At 44.3% G+C, this 22804-nt stretch overlaps 1 protein-coding gene across 2 annotated transcripts in view; it reads right to left on the bottom strand.

Annotated features, from left to right (window-relative positions):
• Positions 1–17714, bottom strand: part of TMEM125 (transmembrane protein 125) — a 46594-nt gene extending 28880 nt beyond the window's left edge. The window contains exon 1 of one of the 2 annotated variants that reach the window (XM_056533022.1): positions 17583–17714. The gene's annotated coding sequence lies outside the window, so the exon portion shown is untranslated. Of the gene's footprint in view, positions 1–17578 lie in introns of both variants that reach the window. The other variant, XM_056533024.1, reaches the window with a different exon arrangement.
• Positions 17715–22804: the final 5090 nt, after the last annotated feature.

Genomic DNA, 22804 nt, shown 5'->3' with positions numbered 1-22804 from the left:
AATCACAGCAACTCCAGGAGGACAATAAATATTGTATATAGGTCACTGGTAGGAATCCTGATATATAACCATATAATGAGTGTATGGCGGTGACCTCACATTATAGCACTGACTCATCCGCAGTAATTTCTCTTATACTAAGGAGCGTCTGACAACAGAGAAAAGAGCTGATAATGGGGACAATTATATCTACTTCGTATTAGATGGAATTTTATCAGCAGAAATATCATAAATATCATACATTAACTTCAGAAACTAAAACTGCAACCCAAACCCCATCCAAATACTATAATACTGCTCCTATATACAAGAATATAACTACTATAATACTGCTCCTATATACAAGAATATAACTACTATAATACTGCCCCTATATACAAGAATATAACTATTATAATACTGCTCCTATATACAAGAATATAACTACTATAATACTGCTCCTATATACAAGAATATAACTACTATAATACTGCCCCTATATACAAGAATATAACTATTATAATACTGCCCCTATATACAAGAATATAACTACTATAATACTACTCCTATATCCAAGAATATAACTACTATAATACTGCTCCTATATACATGTATATAACTACTATAATACTGCTCCTATATACAAGAATATAACTATTATAATACTGCCCCTATATACAAGAATATAATTACTATAATACTGCTCCTATATACAAGAATATAACTACTATAATACTGCTCCTATATACAAGGATATAACTACTATAATACTGCTCCTATATACAAGAATATAACTACTATAATACTGCTCCTATATACAAGAATATAACTACTATAATACTGCTCCTATATACAAGAATATAACTACTATAATACTGCTCCTATATACAAGAATATAACTACTATAATACTGCCCCTATATACAAGAATATATCTACTATAATACTGCTCCTATATACAAGAATATAACTACTATAATACTGCTCCTATATACAAGAATATAACTACTATAATACTGCCTCCTATATACAAGAATATAACTACTATAATACTGCTCCTATATACACGAATATAACTACTATAATACTGCTCCTATATACACGAATATAACTACTATAATACTGCTCCTATATACAAGAATATAACTACTATAATACTGCCCCCTATATACAAGAATATAACTACTATAATACTGCCCCCTATATACAAGAATATAACTACTATAATACTGCTCCTATATACAAGAATATAACTACTATAATACTGCCTCCTAGCTGAGAGGTTGTGTGTGTGTAGCTCTCCTGATGTCTGGAGAAAGCCCAGGGAGGGGCCACCCTGGGTGGGGAAGCTCCCCAAGCAAGGCCCAGGCTTCTCGGCCTATTCTGGGAATTAATCCCCAGACACCACAAACCATGGATGAAAATCCTAAAGTTTCTCTGGATGTAAGAAATGTTCAGAATGTTGTCAGTTCTGGTGCAGTAAGAAGCACAGATGAGAAGAAAGTTGTGGAAGTGAGGAAAGAAACTTCATCAAGTCAGGTAATGGCTGCAGGTACAATCCACCCCTCCTGCAGTCAGACAGAGGAGAACATCCCTGGAGAAGCAGACCATGCAGGAGAATCTGCAGCAGCCTGTCCTGATACGTTCTGACCGCACACGATACGGGAGCGGGAGCAGCGCAAAAGTTACAAGCACGCCAGAGGGAGTACACCAGGAAGGCTTCAGGGGGCCACAAGTGCGGTCACTGAGAAGAACCAGGGGCCCAGTCCCCAGTCTGGAGATTGTGACCCTGCAGCAGTGACCACAGCACCGAGACAGATCCCACCTCAGAAGCAGAGTCCTGTGAGTACCCCACCAGCGCGGCCCCCCAATACTCAGCGGGCACCTGAACTATGTCTGGCCGAGCAGATCCCAGCTCTGGTAAAGAGACTTGAGACTGTAAAAAAGACTAAGTTACAGCTGCAGAAACAGATAGACTGTGTGTACAAACTAAAGGCAGCAAACCCCAATAACCAGGCTGTACATGATAAGAAGCTGAGCTCCCTCGCTGTGCAGCTCGCTGACACTGTGCAGGACATGGAGGACGTATTGGACCAGATGGGACCAGTCGCTGAGACCTTCAGAAATCAGCAGCGATTTGAGGGATATAAGGAAAGACCAGCGCCAAAGTCATCTACTGCTGCACCTAAGTCTTCAGCCTCACCAGGGGACACCCAGCAGTCCTGTACAAGACAAGAGGACATCCAGCAGTCCTGTGCAAGACCACTCCTCAGACCAGCCAGCTTCCCTTTTGAAAAAGGAAATTTGTACAGACAAGCAGAAGCAAGCGTCCAGCAACATCAGAGACCTGCAGAGACTCCTCCAGAGGTACCACAAGTCCCAGCAGTCAGCACGGTGAAGCAGGACTATGGACACATACCTGAAGGTAACTATGTAACAGTAGTGCAGTCACCACAAGCCCCTGGGGGCAGTAGAGAGCAGCAGGACTGTGGACTCTTACCTGAAGGCAGCAGTGCAGCAGAGAGTTCACAGGATATGGCTCTGCAGGGCTTGCTGGGCTCTGTAGTGCAGGATCATACTGCCAGTGACTGCAATGATATGACTGTATGTGATATTACTGATAATGTGTCTGCAGAGGGGGGCGCTTCACAGTCTGTGTGGGATCTGGGGTCATCTCTGGGGTCAGGTCCACCATTAGTTCAGCCTCCAGAGGCTTGTGACCCCCAGAGTATAGAGGTTGATGGTGGGGAGGGGGCTGTACAGTCTGATGCACAACACTTCCCCCCTTTAGTCACACAAGTGTCAGACCCCCCTAGTACGGCTGGTCAGCAGCCATCACAGCGCCCCCAAGTACAGCAGGAGGGTAGAAGTAGTGGCGCTTCCTCTGGTAATGCCTGGAGCCGCGGGTCACCATTCATGTCCAATGTGAATTATACAGGTCAGGCTTTCAAGAGGAGGAACGTGGTCAGGTTCAGACATAGAGGGGCCAAGGAGGAGCTGCCTGACAGGAGGTTTGTGGTCCGTGAACTTCTGTGCCACCAAATGGGCTTCCTGCCATCTAACATCCTGGCAGTGATAAACCTTCCTGACAGGCAGGGCTATGACGTCAGCTTCAAACTCATGTCTGACCTGGATCGCTTCTGGGCCCATGTCACCCGGGTGAGAGATGCTGATGGCTGGAATAAGTTCAGCTTTGTCCCCATCTCCAGACCGGACACAGCGAATGTCACCATTATATTCTGGAACGAGTCTGTCCCCCCCCAGGATATTGTTGTGTGGTTAAAGAGACACTGTGACCTAATGTCAGACCTGACTAAGACCAGGGATGAGGACGGCATATGGACGGGAGGGTGGAAGGTCCTGGTGAAGTTACGGCAGATTAATAACATTACCCAACATCTGCCCAATTCTTTCTTCATTGGTCGGGAGAAAGGGGTTTGTTTCTATGCAGGTCAGCCCAGAAAATGCTTCAAGTGTGGGAAGACCGGTCATATCGCGAGTGTCTGCACCCTGGTGAAGTGTAATTTATGTGGGGAGATCGGCCATGTCAGCGCCACCTGCCAGAATATCCGCTGCAACCTCTGTGGTAAGACCGGTCACTCCCACAGGGACTGTCCTGACGCCTGGCATAACATCTGTAAGGACTTCCCTGATGAGGACCTGCTGGAGGGGGCAGAGGACCTGGAGGAGGAGACGTTGGTGTCAGGGTCAGCAGTGACACAACCTGAGCCTCAGCATAACATGGGTGACACTAGAGGTGACGATATGGGTGACAATATTGGTGACACTAGCGGTGACAATATGGGTGACAATATTGGTGACACAGTGCCCGACCAGTCCCAGCCAGGAGCCACTGAGGGGAACAGGGAGGTCACTGAGCAGGTTGTGGCCATGTCTTCTTCTGCCCCAGCATCAATAAATCCACAGAAGAGACGGAAGAAAGACAAAACCAGCCGTAAGCCTGAGGAGGGATGGACCACTGTCCAAAAACCTTCCAAAAAGAAAGTAGACCCCGGGTCAGGTGTAATGACCATCACAAATAGGTACAGTGTCCTATCAGAGTCAGACGTTGAGGAAGAGATGGAGAGGGAGCTAAAGAGAGTGATAGATGAATTTAATGAAGACCAAGAGGGCGATCCCCCCACAAAAAAGAGACCCCCACGAGCAAAACGTCTGTCCGAATCGGACATGGAAACAGGTGGTCAGCAGGAGGGCTCGGACTCAGATCTGTGATGATGGGGGTGACATCTCTGCTTCTTCTGCTTTCCTTTGTTATGATGGCCGACTTTACCCTTAAAGTGTTCTCCAGTAATGTGAACAGTGTCAGAGTGAGGAGGACCAGACATGTCGTATATGACCATCTAAAGTCTATTGATGCTGACATCATCTTCTTACAGGAGACACGTTTAAATACTCAAGGACTGTTACGTGAGGCAGAGCGTGAATGGCGGTCTGGTCCATCCTTTTGGTCACTGGCTGTGGAACCAAGTGCCGGGGTCTCTATCCTGTTTACCACCAATGATGTAACTATACATAGGCTGACAGAGGTATTGATGGGAAGGTGCCTAATGCTAGAAGTTACTATTCGGGGTAGAAGGCTCCGACTCATTAATATCTATGGTTCACAGACAGTGACTGAAAGGGTTAACCTTTATAATGAAGTGAAGCCATATCTCTTCACGTCTGTCCCCGTCATCTTGGCTGGAGATTTTAATGCCTCCAGAACATCTAGTGACAGATCCTCTAATAGACCTCTGACACGAGACTCCAAGGTCTTAAACAACATCATTCTACAGGCCGGGTTGTCAGATGTGTTTGTGCAGGGTGGTCGGAAACCAAAATTTACCTATTTCTGTGGTGGAAGAAGTAGTCGTATAGATTTAGCTCTGGTTAGTCCCACAGAGACCATTGGTGAGAAGGATGAGAAGATCGTCCCTTATTCTGACCATCTGGCCTTATATTTTTGTCTGGGTGTCACACAGGGTCCTGAGACAGGTAGAGGGTTGTGGAGACTGAATTCCAGTCTATTAGAGGATCCTTCTGTGCAGAGACAGGTTCACTCTCTTATACAGGGTCAACTAGAGAGGGTGGACTTCTATGATGATATGGCCGACTGGTGGGAGGATGTCAAGGATGAGATCAGAACCCTCTTAAAGAGACTGTCAGTTATAAAGGGGAAGAGTAAGTATGGCCAGTATCTCAAGCTGCGGAAAGAATTGGAGTCACTATATTCGGCGGGTGGGGACCAACAAAGGATAGACCGGCTGAAATCTGGGATAAGGCAGTATCAGTACAGCAGGTATACCTCCCTGGTTCTTGAGAGGGATTATGGGTCCTTAGGGTCTCCTGATCCCTTTGAGAATTGCCGGGAGCGGGTGGCAAATAAATCTGTCACCGGTCTCACTGACTCCCAGGGTGTTTTGCAGGAATCTCGGGAGGGTATCCTGGGGGTGGTGAGATCGTACTATGCTGACTTGTTTCAGAGGAAGGTTTTGGATAGAGACAAGATGACCCAATTCTTGGAGACAACTCCGCTCCCTGATACTAATGATTTGGACTTTTCTCCTTTGACAGCAGAATTGACGGTGGCGGAGGTCAAAGAGGCCATTGATAAGTTACATGTGAAGAAGGCACCAGGTCCGGATGGGATAACAGCAGAATTCTATAAGACATTCAGAGACCTCTTGGCCCCAATCCTCGTGGATGTTTATACAAATTGTCTAGAAAGTCACCTGATGCCTCCATCCATGAGAGTGTCCTCGCTGATTCTGCTGTCGAAAGGTAAAGAGCCGAGTGACATCAAGAACTGGAGGCCAATTGCCCTCTTGAATGTCGACAGGAAGATTCTGGCAAAAATCCTGTTTTCTAGGTTAGTTTGTCTGTCCCCGGCACTGTTGGCAGGCTGTCAGTATGGCACAGTAAAAGGGCGGAACATCTCTGGGGCAGTGATCTCCATAAGGGAGATGTTTGAGAGATGTAAAGCCCTGAGGTGTGGGAGATATGTTGTGAGTCTTGACCAGGCTAAAGCCTTTGACAGAGTAGATCATGAGTATCTATGGGCCACTTTGTCAAAGTACGGTATTCCGGGACAATTCATCGATTGGCTGAAGACTTTGTATTGTGAGGCCGAGAGCTTTCCTCTGATCAATGGTTGGCAGGGTGACACCTTCAGGGTTGAGGCGGGGGTGAGACAAGGTTGCCCACTGAGTCCGCTGCTGTATGTATTTGCCTTAGACCCGTTTCTGAGGTTACTGCAGGAGTGTGGTTTTCAGGGGGTGCCAGTCCCCCACTGCCTGCCCCTGAGTGTTGCTGCCTACGCGGATTATGTGACTGTAGTGATATCTGAGCCTCGTGAGGTGGAGATGTTGTCTGCGGCCATCAGAAGTTACTCGGAGGCCTCAGGGTCTCTGGTCAACCTTGAGAAGAGTCAAGCTCTCTGGGTATCAGATACTGATCCAGATTTTGATCTGACCCAATTTGTGAGAGCCTCCTCCTATATTAAAATCCTAGGGGTCAAATTCGGGAGGGACGATAACGCCAAACTAAATTGGGAAGAGAAGTTGGAAGCCGGAAATGCAAAGGTTCAGCGATGGAAGAACTGGAGGCTGACCTATAGAGAAAGGGTTAAAATGTTGAAGACTTACCTGGTCCCCGTCTTTTTGTATGTCTCTGTTGTTTTTCCTTTGCCAGAATCTTTCTCTGCTCGGCTCTTTAGCCTGTTCTTCCAAATGTTCTGGGGGAACAGGTTGAACCTGATAAAAAGAGGGGTCACCTACCTACAGAGGAGAGAGGGTGGGTTGGATATGCTGAATCCAAGGGTGTTCTTTGACTCCATGTTTCTAAAAGTTAATTTTGGTTGCCTGGACTCAAACAACAGCTCCCTGTGGGCGAATAGTATCAGGGACTGGATATTGCCTTTTGCAGAGTCTTGGGTGCGAGGCGGCAGTCTCAAGAGGGGGAGATGGACGCGTGACTACCTCCCCCCCCTACCTGGAATACGGGCTCAGATGTCTGAAGAGATGGCGCATTGAGAAGTCCTATATAGAGAGTAAGCCAAGGAAGGATCTATACGTAAGGGTTTGTAGGGCTTTCTTCTGCTCTCCACTTGCCTTGAGGGACTGTGTGACCAGCACTTTACAAGAAAGTCTAAAGTTCCTCAATGGGAAACGACTCCCCGCAAAATTCTTTGACATAGCTTGGCTGTCGCTCCATGGGAGGCTCTTTGTCAGGGGTAACCTGAAATATCTAAGTGTCTCAGATAGGAACTGTCCTCTGGGTTGTCAGCAGGAGGAGACTATGGAGCATTTCATATCTGACTGCAGGGCCGGGAGGAGGATATGGGAAGAAGTGTCCGGTAAGCTGAACATCCCATTACTGCAGAACCTGACGTATCCTGACATCATATATGCTGTACCATCCAGTAACAGGACTGTAGACAGGGGGACTATGTACATAATAATTACTATCACTAAATATTACCATTGGCACATGAGAACTAGAGTGTCCATACACAACGAGCCATTCCACCACATCACAGCAGTAAGCCAGATCATGTCCGAGCTCCAGTGGGTAAAGTCATTAGAGATACGGAGGAACCAAAATAATGGGAAATTATGGAGGAATGTCTCTTTGGTTTAACACGGATGATGTCATGTTATTTTATTTTATTTTTTGTGTTTTTCCTTTTCCAGCAAATGCGGACTTTCTAAGTTTAATATTACTCTGTACATACTCTAGTTGAGTAGTCATTGTGTGTACAATGCTTGTTATTTTTGTTTTGCATTGTAAGAATTTATGTTAATTGTAATTTTGTTTGTTTTCACAATAAAAATTGCCTCCTATATACAAGAATATAACTACTATAATACTGTCTCCTATATACAAGAATATAACTACTATAATACTGCTTCTATATACAAGAATATAACTACTATAATACTGCTCCTATATACAAGAATATAACTACTATAATACTGCTCCAATATACAAGAATATAACTACTATAATACTGCTCCTATATACAAGAATATAACTACTATAATACTGCCCCCTATATACAAGAATATAACTACTATAATACTGCCTCCTATATACAAGAATATAACTACTATAATACTGCTCCTATATACAAGAATATAACTACTATAATACTGCCCCCTATATACAAGAATATATCTACTATAATACTGCTCCTATATACAAGAATATATCTACTATAATACTGCTCCTATATACAAGAATATAACTACTATAATACTGCTCCTATATACAAGAATATAACTACTATAATACTGCTCCTATATACAAGAATATAACTACTATAATACTGCTCCTATATACAAGAATATTACTACTATAATACTGCCTCCTATATACAAGAATATAACTACTATAATACTGCTCCTATATACAAGAATATATCTACTATAATACTGCCTCCTATATACAAGAATATAACAACTATAATACTGCCCCTATATACAAGAATATAACTACTATAATACTGCTCCTATATACAAGAATATATATACTATAATACTGCTCCTATATACAAGAATATAACTACTATAATACTGCTCCTATATACAAGAATATAACTACTATAATACTGCTCCTATATACAAGAATATAACTACTATAATACTGCTCCTGTATACAAGAATATAACTACTATAATACTGCTCCTATATACAAGAATATAACTACTATAATACTGCTCCTATATACAAGAATATAACTACTATAATACTGCTCCTATATACAAGAATATAACTACTATAATACTGCTCCTGTATACAAGAATATAACTACTATAATACTGCTCCTATATACAAGAATATAACTACTATAATACTGCTCCTATATACAAGAATATAACTACTATAATACTTCCTCCTATATACAAGAATATAACTACTATAATACTGCTCCTATATACAAGAATATAACTACTATAATACTGCTCCTGTATACAAGAATATAACTACTATAATACTGCTCCTATATACAAGAATATAACTACTATAATACTGCTCCTATATACAAGAATATATCTACTATAATACTGCTCCTATATACAAGAATATAACTACTATAATACTGCCTCCTAGCTGAGAGGTTGTGTCTGTGTAGCTCTCCTGATGTCTGGAGAAAGCCCAGGGAGGGGCCACCCTGGGTGGGGAAGCTCCCCAAGCAAGGCCCAGGCTTCTCGGCCTATTCTGGGAATTAATCCCCAGACACCACAAACCATGGATGAAAATCCTAAAGTTTCTATGGATGTGAGAAATGTTCAGAATGTTGTCAGTTCTGGTGCAGTAAGAAGCACAGATGAGAAGAAAGCTGTGGAAGTGAGGAAAGAAACTTCATCAAGTAAGGTAATGGCTGCAGGTACAATCCACCCCTCCTGCAGTCAGACAGAGGAGAACATCCCTGGAGAAGCAGACCATGCAGGAGAATCTGCAGCAGCCTGTCCTGATACGTTCTGACCGCACACGATACGGGAGCGGGAGCAGCCCAAAAGTTACAAGCACGCCAGAGGGAGTACACCAGGAAGGCTTCAGGGGGCCACAAGTGCGGTCACTGAGAAGAACCAGGGGCCCAGTCCCCAGTCTGGAGATTGTGACCCTGCAGCAGTGACCACAGCACCGAGACAGATCCCACCTCAGAAGCAGAGTCCTGTGAGTACCCCACCAGCGCGGCCCCCCAATACTCAGCGGGCGCCTGAACTGTGTTTGGCCGAGCAGATCCCAGCTCTGGTAAAGAGACTTGAGACTTTAAAAAAGACAAAGTTACAGCTGCAGAAACAGATAGACTGTATTTACAAGCTAAAGGCAGCAAACCCCAATAACCATGCTGTACATGACAAGAAGCTGAGCTCCCTCGCTGTGCAGCTCGCTGACACTGTGCAGGACATGGAGGACGTATTGGACCAGATGGGACCAGTCGCTGAGACCTTCAGAAATCAGCAGCGATTTGAGGGATATAAGGAAAGACCAGCAACAAAGTCATCTCCATCTACTGCTGCACCCAAGTCTACAGCCTCACCAGGGGACACCCAGCAGTCCTGTACAAGACAAGAGGACATCCAGCAGTCCTGTGCAAGACCAGTCCTCAGACCAGCCAGCTTCCCTTTTGAGAAAGGGGATTTGTACAGACAAGCAGAAGCAAGCGTCCAGCAACATCAGAGACCTGCAGAGACTCCTCCAGAGGTACCACAAGTCCCAGCAGTCAGCACGGTGAAGCAGGACTATGGACACATACCTGAAGGTAACTATGTAACAGTAGTGCAGTCACCACAAGCCCCTGGGGGCAGTAGAGAGCAGCAGGACTGTGGACTCTTACCTGAAGGCAGCAGTGCAGCAGAGAGCTCACAGGACATGGCTCTGCAGGGCTTGCTGGGCTCTGTAGTGCAAGATCATTCTGCCAGTGACTGCAATGATATGAATGTATGTGATATTACTGATAATGTGTCTACAGAGGGGGGCGCTTCACAGTCTGTGTGGGATCTGGGGTCATCTCTGGGGTCAGGTCCACCATTAGTTCAGCCTCCAGAGGCTTGTGACCCCCAGAGTATAGAGGTTGATGGTGGGGAGGGGGCTGTACAGTCTGATGCACAACACTTCCCCCCTTTAGTCACACAAGTGTCAGACCCCCCTAGTACGGCTGGTCAGCAGCCATCACAGCGCCCCCAAGTACAGCAGGAGGGTAGAAGTAGTGGCGCTTCCTCTGGTAATGCCTGGAGCCGCGGGTCACCATTCATGTCCAATGTGAATTATACAGGTCAGGCTTTCAAGAGGAGGAACGTGGTCAGGTTCAGACATAGAGGGGCCAAGGAGGAGCTGCCTGACAGGAGGTTTGTGGTCCGTGAACTTCTGTGCCACCAAATGGGCTTCCTGCCATCTAACATCCTGGCAGTGATAAACCTTCCTGACAGGCAGGGCTATGACGTCAGCTTCAAACTCATGTCTGACCTGGACCGCTTCTGGGCCCATGTCACCTGGGTGAGAGATGCTGATGGCTGGAATAAGTTCAGCTTTGTCCCCATCTCCAGACCGGACACAGCGAATGTCACCATTATATTCTGGAACGAGTCTGTCCCCCCCCAGGATATTGTCGTATGGTTAAAGAGACACTGTGACCTAATGTCAGACCTGACTAAGACCAGGGATGAGGACGGCATATGGACGGGAGGGTGGAAGGTCCTGGTGAAGTTACGGCAGATAAACAACATAACCCAACATCTGCCCAATTCTTTCTTCATTGGTCGGGAGAAGGGGGTTTGTTTCTATGCAGGTCAGCCCAGAAAATGCTTCAAGTGTGGGAAGACCGGTCATATCGCGAGTGTGTGCACCCTAGTGAAGTGTAATTTATGTGGGGAGATCGGCCATGTCAGCGCCACCTGCCAGAATATCCGCTGCAACCTCTGTGGTAAGACCGGTCACTCCCACAGGGACTGTCCTGACGCCTGGCATAACATCTGTAAGGACTTCCCTGATGAGGACCTGCTGGAGGGGGCAGAGGACCTGGAGGAGGAGACGTTGGTGTCAGGGTCAGCAGTGACACAACCTGAGCCTCAGCATAACATGGGTGACACTAGAGGTGACGATATGGGTGACAATATTGGTGACACTAGCGGTGACAATATGGGTGACAATATTGGTGACACAGTGCCCGACCAGTCCCAGCCAGGAGCCACTGAGGGGAACAGGGAGGTCACTGAGCAGGTTGTGGCCATGTCTTCTTCTGCCCCAGCATCAATAAATCCGCAGAAGAGACGGAAAAAAGACAAAACCAGCCGTAAGCCTGAGGAGGGACGGACCACTGTCCAAAAGCCCTCCAAAAAGAAAGTAGACCCCGGGTCAGGTGTAATGACCATCACAAATAGGTACAGTGTGTTGTCAGAGTCAGACGCTGAGGAAGAGATGGAGAGGGAGCTAAAGAGAGTGATAGAGGAATTTAATGAAGACCAAGAGGGTGATCCCCCCACAAAAAAGAGACCCCCACGAGCAAAACGTCTGTCCGAATCGGACATGGAAACAGGTGGTCAGCAGGAGGGCTCAGACTCAGATCTGTGATGATGGGGGTGACATCTCTGCTTTTTCTGCTTTCCTTTGTTATGATGGCCGACTTTACCCTTAAAGTGTTCTCCAGTAATGTGAACAGTGTCAGAGTGAGGAGGACCAGACACGTCGTATATGACCATCTAAAGTCTATTGATGCTGACATCATCTTCTTACAGGAGACACGTTTAAATATTCAAGGACTGTTACGTGAAGCAGAGCGTGAATGGCGGTCTGGTCCATCCTTTTGGTCACTTGCTGTGGAACCAAGTGCCGGGGTCTCTATCCTCTTTACCACCAATGATGTAACTATACATAGGCTGACAGAGGTATTGATGGGAAGGTGCCTAATGATGGAAGTTACTATTCGGGGTAGAAGGCTCCGACTCATTAATATCTATGGTTCACAGACAGTGACTGAAAGGGTTAACCTTTATAATGAAGTGAAGCCATATCTCTTCACGTCTGTCCCTGTCATCTTGGCCGGAGATTTTAATGCCTCCAGAACAACTAGTGACAGAACATCTAATAGACCTCTAACCCGAGACTCCAAGGTCTTAAACAACATTATTCTACAGGCCGGGTTGTCAGATGTGTTTGTGCAGGGTGGTCGGAAGGCAAAGTTTACCTATTTTTGTGGTGGAAGAAGCAGTAGGATAGATTTGGCTCTGGTTAGTCCTACAGAGACGATTGGTGAGAAGGATGAGAAGATCGTCCCTTATTCTGACCATCTGGCCTTATATTTTTGTCTGGGTGTCACACAGGGTCCTGAGACAGGTAGAGGGTTGTGGAGACTGAATTCCAGCCTATTAGAGGATCCTTCTGTACAGAGACAGGTTCACTCTCTTATACAGAGTCAGCTAGAGAGGGTGGACTTCTATGATGATATGGCCGCCTGGTGGGAGGATGTCAAGGATGAGATCAGAACCCTCTTAAAGAGACTGTCAGTTATAAAGGGGAAGAGTAAGTATGGCCAGTATCTCAAGCTGCGCAAAGAATTGGAGTCACTGTATTCGGCGGGTGGAGACCAACAAATGATTGACCGGCTGAAATCTGAGATAAGGCAGTATCAGTACAGCAGGTATACCTCCCTGGTTCTTGAAAGGGATTATGGGTCCTTAGGGTCTCCTGATCCCTTTGAGAATTGCCGGGAGAGGGTGGCAAATTAATCTGTCACCGGTCTCACTGACTCCCAGGGTGTTTTGCAGGAATCTCGGGAGGGTATCCTGGGGGTGGTGAGATCGTACTATGCTGACTTGTTTCAGAGGAAGGTTTTGGATAGAGACAAGATGACCCAATTCTTGGAGACAACTCCGCTCCCTGATACTAATGATTTGGACTTTTCTCCTTTGACAGCAGAATTGACGGTGGCGGAGGTCAAAGAGGCCATTGATAAGTTACATCTGAAGAAGGCACCAGGTCCAGATGGGATAACAGCAGAATTCTATAAGACATTCAGAGACCTCTTGGCCCCAATCCTCGTGGATGTTTATACAAATTGTCTAGAAAGTCACCTGATGCCTCCATCCATGAGAGTGTCCTCGCTGATTCTGCTGTCTAAAGGTAAAGAGCTGAGTGACATCAAGAACTGGAGGCCGATTGCCCTCTTGAATGTCGACAGGAAGATTCTGGAAAAGATCCTGTTTTCTAGGTTAGTTTGTCTGTCCCCGGCACTGTTGGCAGGCTGTCAGTATGGCACAGTAAAAGGGCGGAACATCTCTGGGGCAGTGATCTCCATAAGGGAGATGTTTGAGAGATGTAAAGCCCTGAGGTGTGGGAGATATGTTGTCAGTCTTGACCAGGCTAAAGCCTTTGACAGAGTAGATCATGAGTATCTATGGGCCACTTTGTCAAAGTACGGTATTCCAGGACAATTCATTGATTGGCTGAAGACTTTGTATTGTGAGGCCGAGAGCTTTCCTCTGATCAATGGTTGGCAGGGTGACACGTTCAGGGTTGAGGCGGGGGTGAGACAAGGTTGCCCACTGAGTCCGCTGCTGTATGTATTTGCCTTAGACCCGTTTCTGAGGTCACTGCAGGAGTGTGGTTTTCAGGGGGTGCCGGTCCCCCACTGCCTGCCCCTGAGTGTTGTTGCCTATGCGGATGATGTGACTGTAGTGATATCTGAGCCTCGTGAGGTGGAGATGTTGTCTGCGGCCATCAGAAGTTACTCGGAGGCCTCAGGGTCTCTGGTCAACCTTGAGAAGAGTCAAGCTCTCTGGGTATCAGATACTGATCCAGACTTTGATCTTCCCCTATTTGTGAGAGCCTCCTCCTATATTAAAATCCTAGGGGTCAAATTCGGGAGACTAAATTGGGAAGAGAAGTTGGAAACCGGAAATGCAAAGGTTCAGCGATGGAAGAACTGGAGGCTGACCTATAGAGAAAGGGTTAAAATGTTGAAGACTTACCTGGTTCCCGTCTTCTTGTATGTCTCTGTTGTTTTTCCTTTGCCAGAATCTTTCTTTGCTCGGCTCTTTAGCCTGTTCTTCCAACTCTTTTGGGGGAACAAGTTGAACCCAATAAAAAGAGGGATCACCTACCTGCAGAGGAGAGAGGGTGGGTTGGATATGCTGAATCCAAGGCTGTTCTTTGACTCCATGTTTCTAAAAGTAAATTTTGGTTGCCTGGACTCAAACAACAGCTCCCTGTGGCCGAATAGTATCAGGGACTGGATATTGCCTTTTGCAGAGTCTTGGGTGCGAGGCGGCAGTCTCAAGAGGGGGAGATGGACGTGTGACTACCTCCCCCCGTACTTGGAATACGGGCTCAGATGTCTGAAGAGATGGCACATTGATAAGTCCTATATAGACAGAGTAAGCCAAGGAAGGACCTTTATGTGAGGATCTGTAGGGCTTTCTTTTGCTCTCCGCTTGCCTTGAGGGATTGTGTGACCAGCACTTTACAGGAAAGCCTTAAGTTGCTCAATGGGAAACGACTCCCCGCAAAGTTATTTGACATAGCTTGGTTGTCCCTCCATGGGAGGCTCTTTGTCAGGGGTAATCTAAAATATTTAAGTGTTTCTGATAGGACCTGTCCTCTGGGTTGTCAGCAGGAGGAGACTATGGAGCATTTCATATCTGAGTGCAGGGGCGGGAGGAGGATATGGGAAGAAGTGTCCAGTAAGCTGAACATCCCATTACTGCAGAACCTGAGGTATCCTGACATCATCTACGCTGTACCATCCAGTAACAGGACTGTAGACAGGGGGACAATGTACCTTCATTACTGTCATAAAATATTACCATTGGCACATGAGAACCCGAGTGTCCATACACAACGAGCCATTCCACCACATCACAGCAGTAAGACAGATCATGTCCGAGCTCCAGTGGGTAAAGTCATTAGAAATGAGGAGAAACCAAAATAATGGGAAATTATGGAGAAATGTTTCTTTGGTTTAACACAGATGATGTCATGTTGGTTTTTTTTTTTTTTTTTTTGTGTTTTTCCTTTTCCAGCAAATGTGGACTTTCTAAGTTTAATATTTCTCTGTACAGACTCTAGTAAGAATTTATTTTAATTGTAATTTTGTTTGTTTTCACAATAAAAATTGCCTCCTATATCTACTATATATAATCTATTACAGCCAATACATTTCCATTATGACAGGTTGGAGCCTTTTGTATCTTCTCTATTGTCTTGTTGTTCCATTGATCGCCTTTGCTTTACAGTAGAACAGTTTGTGCAGCCTATGGCGGTTCCCTCTCTATTAGGGGCGTGCAGTCACACTCTGTATAATACATGGCACAGGGTAATAATGGGGGCGCTGTTATATTCCACCCCCTCCTGTACTCTCATCATCATGAGCAGATTCTAGGTTCATACTGTCACTCTGTAACACTGCGGATGATGAGAGTCCTGCTCCTACCGGCTGCTGTTTGTTGTTTGCAGATAAGATCAGAACTTCGCTCCTCGGGTTCAGCGTTTGCGGTTGAGATCTGGACTTAGAACCGCTCCTTATTTCTTATTATCTAAAGGGAGGGTCCAGTGACGCGTTGTCCTTGGCGCTCCGATGGAGTAAACATAACACTGCGTACCCAGCTTTTTCACTCTCCTGAATGTCACATCTGTACACCAGTGTTTCCCAACCATTGTGCCTCCAGCTGTTGCAAAACTACAACTCCCAGCATGACCGGACAGCCTTTAGTGAATATCTTAGGCCGATACTTATCTGTATATAGTGAATATCTTAGGATAATACTTATCTGTATATAGTGAATATCTTAGGATAATACTTATCTGTATATAGTGAATATCTTAGGACAATACTTATCTGTATATAGTGAATATCTTAGGATGATACTTATCTGTATATAGTGAATATCTTAGGATAATACTTATCTGTATATAGTGAATATCTTAGGATAATACTTATCTGTATATAGTGAATATCTTAGGACAATACTTATCTGTATATAGTGAATATCTTAGGATGATACTTATCTGTATATAGTGAATATCTTAGGATAATACTTATCTGTATATAGTGAATATCTTAGGATAATACTTATCTGTATATAGTGAATATCTTAGGATGATACTTATCTGTATATAGTGAATATCTTAGGACAATACTTATCTGTATATAGTGAATATCTTAGGATGATACTTATCTGTATATAGTGAATATCTTAGGACAATACTTATCTGTATGTAGTGAATATCTTAGGATAATACTTATCTGTATATAGTGAATATCTTAGGATGATACTTATCTGTATATAGTGAATATCTTAGGATGATACTTATCTGTATATAGTGAATATCTTAGGATGATACTTATCTGTATATAGTGAATATCTTAGGATGATACTTATCTGTATATAGTGAATATCTTAGGACAATACTTATCTGTATATAGTGAATATCTTAGGATAATACTTATCTGTATATAGTGAATATCTTAGGATAATACTTATCTGTATATAGTGAATATCTTAGGATAATACTTATCTGTATATAGTGAATATCTTAGGATAATACTTATCTGTATATAGTGAATATCTCAGGACAATACTTATCTGTATATAGTGAATATCTTAGGACAATACTTATCTGTATATAGGGAATATCTTAGGACAATACTTATCTGTATATAGTGAATATCTTAGGACAATACTTATCTGTATATAGTGAATATCTTAGGACAATACTTATCTGTATATAGTGAATATCTTAGGACAATACTTATCTGTATATATCAGTGTTTCCCAAGCAGGGTGCCTCCACCTGTTTCAAAACTACAACGCCCAGCATGCCCGGACAGCCGAAGGCTGTCCGGGCATGCTTGGAGTTGTAGTTTTGCACCAAGTGAATACCATCCTGGTTGTCGACAATGTATAACATGGCGGTCTTCTTTCATTGCTCTGGAGCCCCCTCTGCCCACCTGTCCCGCCATCTTTCCCGTCTGTGGCAGGTGTGCCCGTAGGCTCAACAGGTGAGACTTATCCCACTTCCTCATTGATACCTGTCACTGCTTGGCACCTGCCCAGGTAAGTGACCTAAATGATGGGAGTAGTAGTGGTGCAGGGGACTCACCCACCTCACCGTCCAGGTCTCTGTATGGGGGAGGTCAGCGCCCCCTCCTCTGGATTGTTCCGTCTTCCAGGATCACCGCTCTTGTTTATCATTCACAGGTGGAAATTCTATCTCTTCCTCCTCGGCTCCATCCTGCTGCGCAGGGATTGGCTGAGGCCGCAGTGACGGGGGAGGGGGCGGAGACATTCCAGGTGATCAGTCGGCTCCACCTGCTGCTCAAACACCTTTTACACTTCCTTCATCTTATCTCGTCTTCTTCTTGTAGATACAATGTATTGGGAAAGTTTTCAGACCCTTTCACTTTTGTCACATTTTCTTACGTTGTTCCTTGTTGTGACGACAGAAGTTACATTTCTTTGCTAATTTAAGGAAAAACTAAAACTTTGCAGTGAGATAAGTATTCAGACCCTTCACTCACAGTAAAGTGGGTAGATTAGTGGGTTGGTAGGGAGGGGTAGGTAGTCACCCCCCCCCCCCCCCCCCCCCCACGTACGTACTTTGTCCCCTCTTAGTAATAACACATCCCCTCCCCAATGTGGTTTGTTTTCGGTAGAACCTCCCTATATGTAGTCCCCCCCATGTAGGTAGTTTCGCTCCATGTATATATGTATTACAGGGGGCCTTATCCCTTATATGATATAATTTACAGGGGGCCTTGTCCCTTATATATAATTTACAGGGGGCCTTATCCCTTATATGATATAATTTACAGGGGGTCTTATCCCTTATATGATATAATTTACAGGGGGCCTTGTCCCTTATATGATATAATTTACAGGGGGCCTTGTCCCTTATATGATATAATTTACAGGGGGCATTGTCCCTTATATGATATCATTTACAGGGGGCCTTGTCCCTTATATGATATAATTTACAGGGGGCATTGTCCCTTATATGATATCATTTACAGGGGGGTCTTATCCCTTATATGATATAATTTACAGGGGGTCTTATCCCTTATATGATATCATTTACAGGGGGCCTTGTCCCTTATATGATATAATTTACAGGGGGCATTGTCCCTTATATGATATCATTTACAGGGGGGTCTTATCCCTTATATGATATCATTTACAGGGGGCCTTATCCCTTATATGATATAATTTACAGGGGGCCTTATCCCTTATATATAATTTACAGGGGGCCTTATCCCTTATATGATATAATTTACAGGGGGCCTTGTCCCTTATATGATATAATTTACAGGGGGCCTTGTCCCTTATATGATATATTTTACAGGGGGCATTGTCCCTTATATGATATCATTTACAGGGGGCCTTATCCCTTATATGATATAATTTACAGGGGGCATTGTCCCTTATATGATATCATTTACAGGGGGGTCTTATCCCTTATATGATATCATTTACAGGGGGCCTTATCCCTTATATGATATCATTTACAGGGGGTCTTATCCCTTATATGATATAATTTACAGGGGGCCTTATCCCTTATATGATATCATTTACAGGGGGCCTTATCCCTTATATGATATCATTTACAGGGGGCCTTATCCGTTATATGATATAATTTACATGGGGCCTTTTCCCTTATATGATATAATTTACAGGGGGCCTTTTCCCTTATATGATATAATTTACAGGGGGTCTTATCCCTTATATGATATCATTTACAGGGGGTCTTATCCCTTATATGATATAATTTACAGGGGGCCTTATCCCTTATATGATATAATTTACAGGGGGCCTTTTCCCTTATATGATATAATTTACAGGGGGCCTTTTCCCTTATATGATATAATTTACAGGGGGCCTTATCCCTTATATGATATAATTTACAGGGGGTCTTGTCCCTTATATAATATAATTTATAGGGGTCTTATCCCTTATATAATATACAGTCCATGTCCTGCTCACTCTTCATCAGTGTTTCCCAACCAGTATGCCTCCAGCTGTTGCAAAACTGGAGGCACACTGGTTGGGAAACAATGCTCTACATATAGCCAGACTGTAGAGATCCCACCTGTATACCCCTGATATATACTCTGTGTATTAGTCACCACCCCGGACTCTGTATAAGAAGCACAGGGCCCTGATCCTCCTCCAGTGACGCATCTTCTACCGGGGACTCCTGGCACCTGATCCACAGAGCGGCCATTGTTCTCGGTGACACAAGGTCACATTGTCCCGGGCACATACAGTGTATTGTCTATTACTGTCATTAGCCTGGATATAAGCAGCGCTGAGGTCATCACGAGCGCGGCCTCCGGGACCTCGCAGCATCTGGGAGACGTTGGCACAAGTTCACATAAAACAGCAGATTATTAGAAATGTTACATAAGAAGACGGGAAACCAGAGTAATGGGAGGACTACAGGACCCAGAAAGATTATCGGAATTAGGGTTATTTAGTTTAGAAAAAAGAAGTCTTAGGGGCGACCTAATAACTATGTATAAATATATCAGGTGACAGTACAGAGATCTCTCCATGATCTATTTATACCCAGGACTGTATATATAACAAGGGGGCGTCCTCTACATATACAGGAAAGAAGGTTTCTACACCAGCACAGACGGGGTTCTTTACTGTAAGAGCAGTGAGACTGTGGAATTCTCTGCCTGAGGAGGTGTCATGGTGAACTCTGTAAAAGAATATAAAAGGGGTCTGGATACATTTTTGGAGAATAATAACATCGCTGGTTATATATAATAGATTTATAGGGACAGAACGTTGATCCAGGGATTTATTCTGATGCCATATTTGGAGTCGACAAGGAATTTTTACCTCTAGTCTGAGGGTTTTTTGTCTCCTCTGGATCAACTCAGTAGGGACTTATTAGGGTTATAGGTTGAACTTGATGGACTCTGCTCTATGTACAATGTATCAGTCTGGAGTCCAGGATGTTTAGCTCACAGAGCATTGTCTAGACTGGATACAATTGTATCACTTCTCAGCTGAGAGCAGGATTAGCTATGTACAATGTATCAGTCTGGAGTCCAGGATGTTTAGCTCACAGAGCATTGTCTAGACTGGATACAATTGTATCACTTCTCAGCTGAGAGCAGGACTAGCTATGTACAATGTATCAGTCTGGAGTCCAGGATGTTTAGCTCACAGAGCATTGTCTAGACTGTATACAATTGTATCACTTCTCAGCTGAGAGCAGGACTAGCTATGTACAATGTATCAGTCTGGAGTCCAGGATGTTTAGCTCACAGAGCATTGCCTAGACTGGATACAATTGTATCACTTCTCAGCTGAGAGCAGGACTAGCTATGTACAATGTATCAGTCTGGGGTCCAGTATGTTTAGCTCACAGAGCATTGTCTAGACTGGATACAATTGTATCATTTCTCAGCTGAGAGCAGGACGAGCTATGTACAATGTATCAGTCTGGGGTCCAGGATGTTTAGCTCACAGAGCATTGTCTAGACTGGATACAATTGTATCATTTCTCAGCTGAGAGCAGGACTAGATATGTACAATGTATCAGTCTGGAGTCCGGGATGTTTAGCTCACAGAGCATTGTCTAGACTGGATACAATTGTATCATTTCTCAGCTGAGAGCAGGACTAGCTATGTACAATGTATCAGTCTGGAGTCCAGGATGTTTAGCTCACAGAGCATTGTCTAGACTGGATACAATTGTATCACTTCTCAGCTGAGAGCAGGACGAGCTATGTACAATGTATCAGTCTGGGGTCCAGGATGTTTAGCTCACAGAGCATTGTCTAGACTGGATACAATTGTATCACTTCTCAGCTGAGAGCAGGACTAGATATGTACAATGTATCAGTCTGGAGTCCGGGATGTTTAGCTCACAGAGCATTGTCTAGACTGGATACAATTGTATCATTTCTCAGCTGAGAGCAGGACTAGATATGTACAATGTATCAGTCTGGAGTCCGGGATGTTTAGCTCACAGAGCATTGTCTAGACTGGATACAATTGTATCATTTCTCAGCTGAGAGCAGGACTAGCTATGTACAATGTATCAGTCTGGAGTCCAGGATGTTTAGCTCACAGAGCATTGTCTAGACTGGATACAATTGTATCACTTCTCAGCTGAGAGCAGGACTAGCTATGTACAATGTATCAGTCTGGGGTCCAGGATGTTTAGCTCACAGAGCATTGTCTAGACTGGATACAATTGTATCACTTCTCATCTGAGAGCAGGACTAGATATGTACAATGTATCAGTCTGGAGTCCAGGATGTTTAGCTCACAGAGCATTGTCTAGACTGGATACAATTGTATCATTTCTCAGCTGAGAGCAGGACAAGCTATGTACAATGTATCAGTCTGGAGTCCAGGAGGTTTAGCTCACAGAGCATTGTCTAGACTGGATACAATTGTATCACTTCTCAGCTGAGAGCAGGACTAGCTATGTACAATGTATCAGTCTGGAGTCCATGATGTTTAGCTCACAGAGCATTGTCTAGACTGGATACAATTGTATCATTTCTCAGCTGAGAGCAGGACTAGCTATGTACAATGTATCAGTCTGGAGTCCAGGATGTTTAGCTCACAGAGCATTGTCTAGACTGAATACAATTGTATCATTTCTCAGCTGAGAGCAGGACTAGCTATGTACAATGTATCAGTCTGGAGTCCAGGATGTTTAGCTCACAGAGCATTGTCTAGACTGGATACAATTGTATCACTTCTCAGCTGAGAGCAGGACTAGATATGTACAATGTATCAGTCTGGGGTCCAGGATGTTTAGCTCACAGAGCATTGTCTAGACTGGATACAATTGTATCACTTCTCAGCTGAGAGCAGGACTAGCTATGTACAATGTATCAGTCTGGAGTCCAGGATGTTTAGCTCACAGAGCATTGTCTAGACTGGATACAATTGTATCACTTCTCAGCTGAGAGCAGTACTAGATATGTACAATGTATCAGTCTGGGGTCCAGGATGTTTAGCTCACAGAGCATTGCCTAGACTGGATACAATTGTATCATTTCTCAGCTGAGAGCAGGACGAGCTATGTACAATGTATCAGTCTGGAGTCCAGGAGGTTTAGCTCACAGAGCATTGTCTAGACTGGATACAATTGTATCACTTCTCAGCTGAGAGCAGGACTAGCTATGTACAATGTATCAGTCTGGAGTCCAGGATGTTTAGCTCACAGAGCATTGTCTAGACTGGATACAATTGTATCACTTCTCAGCTGAGAGCAGGACTAGCTATGTACAATGTATCAGTCTGGAGTCCAGGATGTTTAGCTCACAGAGCATTGTCTAGACTGGATACAATTGTA

The sequence above is a fragment of the Hyla sarda genome, chromosome 7, assembly GCF_029499605.1.
Source record: "Hyla sarda isolate aHylSar1 chromosome 7, aHylSar1.hap1, whole genome shotgun sequence".
NCBI classification, from domain to species: domain Eukaryota; kingdom Metazoa; phylum Chordata; class Amphibia; order Anura; family Hylidae; genus Hyla; species Hyla sarda.
This window is presented reverse-complemented; position numbering and strand designations above follow the sequence as displayed.